Source organism: Bufo bufo, unplaced genomic scaffold (assembly GCF_905171765.1).
Source record: "Bufo bufo unplaced genomic scaffold, aBufBuf1.1, whole genome shotgun sequence".
NCBI classification, from domain to species: domain Eukaryota; kingdom Metazoa; phylum Chordata; class Amphibia; order Anura; family Bufonidae; genus Bufo; species Bufo bufo.
Window position 1 is genome coordinate 1 of NW_024400843.1, and position 9,132 is coordinate 9,132.

General features: G+C 44.1%; 1 non-coding gene across 1 annotated transcript; it reads left to right on the forward strand.

The window, feature by feature from the left end:
• Nucleotides 1-1,067: 1,067 nt before the first annotated feature.
• LOC120984609 lies at nucleotides 1,068-1,174 on the forward strand. Its single transcript, XR_005775271.1, has one exon. It is a non-coding gene; the product is annotated as a U6 spliceosomal RNA (small nuclear RNA).
• Nucleotides 1,175-9,132: the final 7,958 nt, after the last annotated feature.

A 9,132-nucleotide genomic window follows, 5' to 3' on the forward strand; every position in this document is an offset into this window, starting at 1 on the left:
TCTGTTACGGGACCTCTCTCCTCTGTCTGGGTGCCAGGGCCTAAATGTGTGACAGTGGCCTGTTCCAGTGGTGGGTGACGTGAAGCCTGATTCTCTGCTATGACATGAAGACTGATTCTGTGCTGACATGAAGCCAGATTCTCTTTTACGGGACCTCTCTCCTCTGTCTGGGTGCCAGGGCCTAAATGTGTGACAGTGGCCTGTTCCAGTGGTGGGTGACTTGAAGCCTGATTCTCTGCTATGACATGAAGACTGATTCTGTGCTGACATGAAGCCAGATTCTCTGTTACGGGACCTCTCTCCTCTGTCTGGGTGCCTGGGCCTAAATATGTGACAGTGGCCTGTTCCAGTGGTGGGTGACGTGAAGCCTGATTCTCTGCTATGACATGAAGACTGATTCTCTGCTGACATGAAGCCTGAATCTCTGTTATGGGACCTCTCTCCTCTGCCTGGGTGCCTGGGCCTAAATATGTGACAGTGGCCTGTTCCAGTGGTGGGTGACGTGAAGCCTGATTCTCTGCTATATATAGAGATAATCCACGGCACACCAATATCTTATTACTTTGCAAATTTATTTTAGGTACACAATGGTATTTCACAAGATTTGTCAATATATGACTAGTCGCGCCATAACTGTGATATAAGCAAAAAATCACATATATATTTGTAGGCCTTGATATGTCCCAACGTTTTGGTCCTGTCAAAGACCTTTCTCAAGGGATCTGAAAAGGAGTATAAATAAAGGTTTTATTGGCGTCTCAATATGGCGACCATAGTGCACTATTGACCCATGTAAAAAACATAAAGAAATAGGAAGAATTGATATATATATATATATATATATGCATGTATGTATATACATATATGCATGCACATGTGCACGCTAGTACACACGCACATACATACACATACACACACACCCATGCACATACAGCCGCATACAAATATATAGGTCTCAGATTTATAACATTGGTAAAGAGAGAGTAGAAGGTAGGTAAAGTAGGAGGGATATTGGGGGTATATGACTGGTCGAGTAAGTACTGTTTCTAATAAAAAGAGGACATAATGTGCTCGCTTCGGCAGCACATATACTAAAATTGGAACGATACAGAGAAGATTAGCATGGCCCCTGCGCAAGGATGACACGCAAATTCGTGAAGCGTTCCATTTTTTTTTTTTTTTTTTTTTAAAAGAAAAAAAAAAAAGAGGACATAATGAACAGAATAGGGCTGGAGCATGAACCCTTACTCATCAGTAAGGTATAAGTCAAAATTTTGGAATCAATCTAATAGATAGGTAACATTTGGTATGGTGAGTTTAAGTAACAATATATCTATAGATAAATGGAGTGGCGATTTGGATATGGGTATATAACACCTCAATCTGTAGCAGTGCATGAACTTACCGTGGCCGGTTGGTAAAGCTGCATGGTGTAGGCGCTGTGTATGCGAACCTCTGGTGGCGTTTTAAGACGTGCGGCCGGAAGTCATGTGTCTGCTTTGACCTTTGTCCGGGTTCAGCAGGTCACATGATCGCCAATGACGCCATGTGAGCCGCGCGGCCGCAGGACACAGTGGGGCATGCGCACTGAGTGCTGGGACGATAAAGTAGAGGTCTAACATTGTTCTAGATATGGGTACTGTATTGTGTCTAAAGGGGTGAATAACGGTAATAATCGATTAAGGATCAGTCCGCTGATTGATTCAAAAGAAGGGAGAGGGGTTGTATGAAAAATATTAAAGATATTTAAAATAGAGAGTGTTGTTACAGTAGTTCTATGCTGCTGCTTGAATCAAGGAGAATAGAGTGAGTTGTAGCAGTTGAAAAAAGGGTCACATACATGTGTGAAAGGAATAATTTGAAGCATAATATAGTAATTACTTTGATTCTTAACATACTCAATTATAAAGAAAAAAGGCAAAAAGCAAAAAACAAAAGGATAAGAAATAAAAACAAAAAACAAAAGGCGAAAAAACATTATATAGTTCTTATGTTTTATGAATGAATATTCAGGCATATAGGTATCTACGCATTCTAAAAACTTATACTATATTCTAATCTATGATGAGGGGGAGGGTATGAAGGGGGAGGGGTGGAAGGGAGGAAAAGGTGGGAGGGGAAGCGGGGGGGGGGCGAGGGGAAGAGGGTAGGAGGAAATGTGGGAAAAGAAGGGGAAGGGAGGGGGTGGGGGGGGAAAGGTAGTTTTCTCACCAACTTGTATATTGACTATGTTTATAATCCAACTAGGGAGCCTGAAATAAAGGAGAGGTACATACGTATTAATATCAGAATTAACATTATAGTACCATATCAGTCCACAATACTCAAAAATAAGTATAAATATTTAAGGATTGAGTATTTAGAGATCGCAATAAAAGTCACATTCCCTATTAAGGCCTCTCGGGGATAAAGTGTCCAGTCGGTGTATCCAAAAGCTTTCTCTTTCTTTCAATGTTTTAATCCTGTTGCCACCTCTCCGTGGGGTATTAACTTGTTCCAAGACCTGGTAGCGTAAGGATGAAATCTGGTGGTGGTGTTCCTTAAAGTGCGCTGGGATTGGTAATAACAATTGTTCAGTCCTAATGGTGGATTTGTGTTTGGAAATACGGTTCCTTATTTGTTGCGTGGTTTCACCAACGTAACAAAGTCCACACGGGCATTTAATTAGGTAGACTACGAATGAGGAATCACAGGTATAGTATCCTTTGATAGGGAATCTTTTGCCCGTGTGTGGATGTGTAATAAAGTTACCCTTAATCACACTCGAGCACTGTGCGCAATGTAGGCACGGGAAGGTGCCATATTTCGGATTTTGTAAAAAACGTTGCTTAGGTATTTTTTCTAGAGGTCCAATATCTGCACGGATGAGGTGGTCCCTAATATTTTGTGATCTTTTATAACAGGTGATAGGAGGAGTCTGGAATTCTGGAATCTCGGGGTATGCTTGTGACAGTATAGACCATTGTTTTCTGATTGTTTGTTGGATTTTTGGAGCCAGGGGGTGATATGTGAGAATGCATGGTATCCGTGGTAGGGGAGTGGTGGTCTGTGGAGTAGTTTGTTTGCATATTGCCGGTTTGTTGGTAATCAATTGGTCAGGGTAGCCCCTTTCTCTGAATTTGGATTTCATATCTGCTTGTCTCTGTTGTAATGTTAATGGATCCGTTACTATTCTTTCTAACCTTGTGAGTTGAGATTTAGGGAGTGACGCTTTGGTGGCTCTAGAGTGGTTACTGGTATAATGTAATAAGCTGTTCCTGTCCGTTGGTTTATTGTAAAGGTCAAATTGAATGTGACCTGATGGATCTTTGAGAACTAGGGTATCTAGAAAACTGATTCTCTCAGTATTGGTTATGACAGTAAAGCCAAGTTCAGGGTAAATGTTATCAAGGTAATGATGAAAATGTAAAGCACTTGATATAGGACCTTTCCACAAACAGAAAATGTCATCGATAAATCGGAGCCATGTTTTCGCGTGCTGTTGAAAAAGATGGTGTGTGTAGATAAACTGTTCCTCAAAGTGGATCATGAAGGCGTTTGCATAGGGCGGGGCTACGTTGGCCCCCATTGCGGTACCCCGTTTTTGAACATAGTATTGATCCCCAAAGAGGAAGTAGTTTTCTTTCAACACTAAAGTAAGCAAGGATAGGCAGAATTCCTGTTGTGTAGGAGTTAGAGTGGAGGTAGTAGAAAGTAGATGTGCTGTGGCTTTGATGCCTTTGTCATGTTCGATGGACGTGTATAGGCTGTTGACATCCATGGTCAACAGAATGATATCTGGTTCTGGTTGAATCTGTTTGATTTTGGAAATGAAGTCATTGGTGTCTAATAGAAATGATCGTGACGTCTTGATAAGTGGGGTAAGTATACGGTCTAAATAAATGGAGAGAGGGGACAGGATGGATTCTGTGGAGGCAACGATTGGTCTTCCGGGGGGGTTCTCTAAACTCTTATGTATTTTGGGCAGGATATAAAAAACTGGAATTATTGGATGTTGTTTGGTTAAATAAGTAGATGTTTTGCTATCTATTATACCTCGTTCTTGATAATGTGATAAGATGGACTGGATTTTGTTGGCTAACATAGATGTTGGGTTAGATGGTAATGGCACATACGTAGTGGAGTCTCTCAATTGTTTTTGCACTTCGTTAATGTACATGGACTTGTTCATAACTACTATCGCACCCCCTTTGTCAGCCGGTTTGATAATAATGTCCTGGTTGGTTTGTAATTCCGTGATAGCCCTTTGTTCTTCTATGGGGAGGTTGTTAGTGTGTTTAAATTTACCTGTCTGTTGGGCCTTAATGATCTGTTGAATTGATTGGTATGTAAAGGAGATATAGGTTTCTGCTGGGTGGTAGGTTCTAGGAGGCATGAATGTGCTTTTTAATCTCAGATCTAAGTTTTTTAATGATAAAGGGTCTGAGGTACTGACTTGTGATGGAGTTGATATGGGGTCTGTCTGGTTGAAATGTGCCTTTAATCTTATATTGCGAAAAAATCGCTGTAATTCTAATTCTAGATGGAATGTATCAAGAGGAGTGGTAGGTAGGGATGAGCGAACCCGAACTGTATAGTTCGGGTTCGTACTGAATTTTGGGGTGTCCGTGACACGGACCCGAACCTGAACATTTTCGTAAAAGTCCGGGTTCGAGTTCGGTGTTCGGCGCATTCTTGGCGCTTTTTGAAAGGCTGCAAAGCAGCCAATCAACAAGCATCATACTACTTGGCCCAAGAGGCCATCACAGCCATGCCTACTATTGGCATGGCTGTGATTGGCCAGTGCACCATGTGACCCAGCCTCTATTTAAGCTGGAGTCACGTAGCGCCGCACGTCACTCTGCTATGATCAGTATAGGGAGAGGTTGCAGCTGCGACGTTAGGGCGAGATTAGGCAGATTAACTCCTCCAAAAGACTTCATTCTGTGATCGATCTGCAGCTGTGGATCATTGAAGTGCTATTATTGACTTGCTCACTTTTTTGAGGCTGCCCAGAGCGTTTTTAGATCACTTTTTTTCTGGGGTGATCGGCGGCCATTTTGTGACTTGTGGTGCGCCAGCACGAGCTATCACCAAGTGTATTTAACAATCGATAGTGTGGTTATTTTGTGCTATATCCTACATCAGCTGCAGGCTGAGCCTGTGTCACCGAAGTGCATTTAACCATCAACAGTCTGGTTATTTTTTGGCCATATACTACATCAGCTGCAGGCTGAGCCTGTTTCACCCAAGTGCATTTAACCATCAACAGTCTGATTATTTTTTGGCCATATACTACATCAGCTGCAGGCTGAGCCTGTGTCACCGAAGTGCATTTAACCATCAACAGTCTGGTTATTTTTTGGCCATATATTACATCATGGGTAAGTTGAGCCTGTCACCCAGCGCCTAAAAAATAGACCTGACATTTCTATTCAACCAAATCTGCACAGTTTTAGCTGGTCAAGTTATTTGTAGTGACCGTCAAAGCAGACTTTTTGTTCTGGGTTGAAAAAGCATTCCCAAATTTGCCATTCTGAAAATAACTAGTTTGTGGTATTTCAGGCCTACTTGAAATCTATCCCAAAAAGAAAATCTTACATTGAAGTTATTGATAGTATCATTCAGAAAAACCTAAGACACACGCTAGCGTGCTGATAGAAGTGTCATTCTGTGATTAAACCTATAACTGTCACACAGCGCAAAAAAAAACAGGTCTCACATCTTTATTCAACCAAATCTGCACAGTTTTAGCTGGTTAAGTTATTTGTAGTGACCGTCAAAGCAGACTTTTTGTTCTGGGTTGAAAAAGCATTCCCAAATTTGCCATTCTGAAAATAACTAGTTTGTGGTATTTCAGGCCTACTTGAAATCTATCCCAAAAAGAAAATCTTACATTGAAGTTATTGATAGTATCATTCAGAAAAACCTAAGACACACGCTAGCGTGCCGATAGAAGTGTCATTCTGTGATTAAACCTATAACTGTCACACAGCGCAAAAAAAAAACAGGTCTCACATCTCTATTCAACCAAATCTGCACAGTTTTAGCTGGTCAAGTTATTTGTAGTGACCGTCAAAGCAGACTTTTTGTTCTGGGTTGAAAAAGCATTCCCAAATTTGCCATTCTGAAAATAACTAGTTTGTGGTATTTCAGGCCTACTTGAAATCTATCCCAAAAAGAAAATCTTACATTGAAGTTATTGATAGTATCATTCAGAAAAACCTAAGACACACGCTAGCGTGCTGATAGAAGTGTCATTCTGTGATTAAACCTATAACTGTCACACAGCGCAAAAAAAAACAGGTCTCACATCTCTATTCAACCAAATCTGCACAGTTTTAGCTGGTCAAGTTATTTGTAGTGACCGTCAAAGCAGACTTTTTGTTCTGGGTTGAAAAAGCATTCCCAAATTTGCCATTCTGAAAATAACTAGTTTGTGGTATTTCAGGCCTACTTGAAATCTATCCCAAAAAGAAAATCTTACATTGAAGTTATTGATAGTATCATTCAGAAAAACCTAAGACACACGCTAGCGTGCTGATAGAAGTGTCATTCTGTGATTAAACCTATAACTGTCACACAGCGCAAAAAAAAAACAGGTCTCACATCTCTATTCAACCAAATCTGCACAGTTTTAGCTGGTCAAGTTATTTGTAGTGACCGTAAAAGCAGACTTTTTGTTCTGGGTTGAAAAAGCATTCCCAAATTTGCCATTCTGAAAATAACTAGTTTGTGGTATTTCAGGCCTACTTGAAATCTATCCCAAAAAGAAAATCTTACATTGAAGTTATTGATAGTATCATTCAGAAAAACCTAAGACACACGCTAGCATGCTGATAGAAGTGTCATTCTGTGATTAAACCTATAACTGTCACACAGCGCAAAAAAAGAACAGGTCTCACATCTCTATTTAACCAAATCTGCACAGTTTTAGCTGGTCAAGTTATTTGTAGTGACCGTAAAAGCAGACTTTTTGTTCTGGGTTGAAAAAGCATTCCCAAATTTGCCATTCTCAAAATTGTGGTGAACGGGAACAATGCGGAAAACATCTAATAAGGGACGCGGACGTGGACATGGTCGTGGTGGTGTTAGTGGACCCTCTGGTGCTGGGAGAGGACGTGGCCGTTCTGCCACAGCCACACGTCCTAGTGAACCAACTACCTCAGGTCCCAGTAGCCAGCAGAATTTACAGCGATATTTGGTGGGGCCCAATGCCGTTCTAAGGATGGTAAGGCCTGAGCAGGTACAGGCATTAGTCAATTGGGTGGCCGACAGTGGATCCAGCACGTTCACATTATCTCCCACCCAGTCTTCTGCAGAAAGCGCACAGATGGCGCATGAAAACCAAGCCCATCGGTCTGTCACATCACCCCCATGCATTTCAGGGAAACTGACTGAGCCTCAAGTTATGCAGCAGTCTCTTATGCTGTTTGAAGACTCTGCTGCCAGGGTTTCCCAAGGGCATCCACCTAGCCCTTCCCCAGGGGTGGAAGAGATAGAATGCACTAACGCACAACCACTTATTTTTCCTGATGATGAAGACATGGGAATACCACCTCAGCACGTCTCTGATGATGACGAAACACAGGTGCCAACTGCTGCGTCTTTCTGCAGTGTGCAGACTGAACAGGAGGTCAGGGATCAAGACTGGGTGGAAGACGATGCAGGGGACGATGAGGTCCTAGACCCCACATGGAATGAAGGTCGTGCCACTGACTTTCACAGTTCGGAGGAAGAGGCAGTGGTGAGACCGAGCCAACAGCGTAGCAAAAGAGGGAGCAGTGGGAAAAATCAGAACACCCGCCGCCAAGAGACTCCGCCTGCTACTGACCGCCGCCATCTGGGACCGAGCACCCCAAAGGCAGCTTCAAGGAGTTCCCTGGCATGGCACTTCTTCAAACAATGTGCTGACGACAAGACCCGAGTGGTTTGCACGCTGTGCCATCAGAGCCTGAAGCGAGGCATTAACGTTCTGAACCTTAGCACAACCTGCATGACCAGGCACCTGCATGCAAAGCATGAACTGCAGTGGAGTAAACACCTTCAAAACAAGGAAGTCACTCAGGCTCCCCCTGCTACATCTTCTGCTGCTGCCGCCTCGGCCTCTTCTGCTGCTGCTGCCGCCGCCTCGGCCTCTTCCTCCGCCTCTGGAGGAACGTTGGCACCTGCCGCCCAGCAATCATGGGATGTACCACCAACACCACCACCTGCGTCACCAAGCATCTCAACCATGTCACACGGCAGCGTTCAGCTCTCCATCTCACAAACATTTGAGAGAAAGCGTAAATTCTCACCTAGCCACCCTCGATCCCTGGCCCTGAATGCCAGCATTTCTAAACTACTGGCCTATGAAATGCTGTCATTTAGGCTGGTGGACACACACAGCTTCAAACAGCTCATGTCACTTGCTGTCCCACAGTATGTTGTTCCCAGCCGCCACTACTTCTCTAAGAGAGCCGTGCCTTCCCTGCACAAACAAGTGTCCGATAAAATCAAGTGTGCACTGCGCAACGCTATCTGTGGCAAGGTCCACCTAACCACAGATACGTGGACCAGTAAGCACGGCCAGGGACGCTATATCTCCCTAACTGCACACTGGGTAAATGTAGTGGCGGCTGGGCCCCAGGCGGAGAGCTATTTGGCGCACGTCCTTCCGCCGCCAAGGATCGCAGGGCAACATTCTTTGCCTCCTGTCTCCTCCTCCTCCTACTCAGCTTCCTCCTCCTCTTCTTCCACCTGCTCATCCAGTCAGCCACACACCTTCACCACCAACTTCAGCACAGCACGGGGTAAACGTCAGCAGGCCATTCTGAAACTCATATGTTTGGGGGACAGGCCCCACACCGCACAGGAGTTGTGGCGGGGTATAGAACAACAGACCGACGAGTGGTTGCTGCCGGTGAGCCTCAAGCCCGGCCTGGTGGTGTGCGATAATGGGCGAAATCTCGTTGCAGCTCTGGGACTAGCCGGTTTGACGCACATCCCTTGCCTGGCGCATGTGCTGAATTTGGTGGTGCAGAAGTTCATTCGCAACTACCCCGACATGTCAGAGCTGCTGCATAAAGTGCGGGCCGTCTGTTCGCGCTTCCGGCGTTCACACCCTGCCGCTGCTCGCCTGTCTGCGCTACAGCGTAACTTCGGTCTTCCCGC